Consider the following 1562-nt stretch of genomic DNA (forward strand, 5'->3'; position numbering starts at 1 on the left):
CCCATCTCTTCAATTGCTGCCTTCACTTTACCACTGAACTGAGTTTTTACCCAAACTTGTTCACTTTGTTGACTGTGGAATCATGAGTTTTCCACTTTTTAATAAACTTTTATCAATGAATCTCTCAGCACATGTCTTCCCAAAAGTTTGTTTTTTTCCGTCTGAGATTTTGAGCAACTGGATGAATGGGGAACCCCCAAAGGTATGGACTCCCTATACTGGCTCTCATTGCCTGAGATAACGATGGATAACCAGGATCCACACTTGTGTTTCCTGCTGGTGCCTCTTCGGGGTCTCCCACCACAAAGTGTAGGAACTATTAATGCAGGGAGCACCACAAAATATGGAATTGGATTTAGTAGGGTTATTGTTCATAGTTATTTTCTCTGAATAATGAAAATGTAATTTTTCAGTGTGTGAGCGATCAATGTGCTTCTCCAATGAGACCAGCTTCCAGTAGTGCAGGCAGTGTTTCATATTAACATTGTCTCTCCATTCAGGCATTTACACTACGGCCATCACCTGAGATCCTGGGAACACACAGAAAATCAGGGATCATACGGTAAATGCAGGAGACACCCTTATGCCTCAGAGTTGGACACTTTCTCCCCTACTCCATGTCAGATTTGAACACAGCCAACTTCACCAGCCCCTCCACCTTCATCCTGCTGGGCATTCCTGGCCTAGAGGCAGCCCAAATATGGATCTCCATTCCCTTCTGTGCTATGTACTCCATAGCTGTCTTGCGGAACTTCACCATCCTGTTGATCGTGAAGAGGGAGCCGAGCCTCCATGGGCCCATGTACTATTTCCTGTGCATGCTGGCTGTCACCGACCTGGTCCTGTCCACATCCACCCTGCCCAAAATGCTGAGCATCTTCTGGTTCAATTCCAGGGAGATCAGTTTCAGCACCTGCCTCACCCAGATGTACTTCATTCACTCCTTCGCAGGGATGGAGTCTGGAATCCTCGTGGCCATGGCTTTGGATCACTATGTGGCCATCTGCCATCCTCTGAGATATTCCATGACCCTGACAAACTCTGTGGTGGCCAAGATAATCCTGGCCGTGGTGCTGCGCGGTGCTGTACTTGCATTACCCTACCCCTTCCTGGCGAGGCGGTGGCCATATTGCAGAACCAACATCATCCCCCACTCCTATTGTGGGCACATAGCTGTGGTGAACCTGGCCTGCGCTGACATCAGCATCAGTAGTTACTATGGGCTGTTTGATCTTTTGTCTGTGAATGGAATGGATGCGTCTTTTATCGCTGTGTCCTATACTCTGATCCTCCGGGCCATCTTCCGCCTCCCCACAAAGGATGCCCGGCTCAAAACTTTTGGAACCTGCATCTCTCATCTTTGTGCCATCTCAGCTTTGTACATCAGATTTCTTCTCCTCTCTCTTCTACTGGTTTGGCCACAATGTGCCACTGCATTTCCTTTTTCTCATGCCACTGTGTACCAGGTGGCGCCCCCTGTGCTACACCCCATTATTTATGGGTTGAGGACCAAACAGATCCAGGGCAGGCTGCTCCAGCTCTTTACTCATAAAGAGTCCTAA

General features: G+C 48.2%; 1 pseudogene; it reads left to right on the forward strand.

The window, feature by feature from the left end:
- Nucleotides 1-617: 617 nt before the first annotated feature.
- On the forward strand, nt 618-1562 carry LOC140912250 (olfactory receptor 52E4-like; annotated as a pseudogene).

The sequence above is a fragment of the Lepidochelys kempii genome, chromosome 1 (assembly GCF_965140285.1).
Source record: "Lepidochelys kempii isolate rLepKem1 chromosome 1, rLepKem1.hap1, whole genome shotgun sequence".
In the NCBI taxonomy this organism is placed as follows: Eukaryota; Metazoa; Chordata; order Testudines; family Cheloniidae; genus Lepidochelys; species Lepidochelys kempii.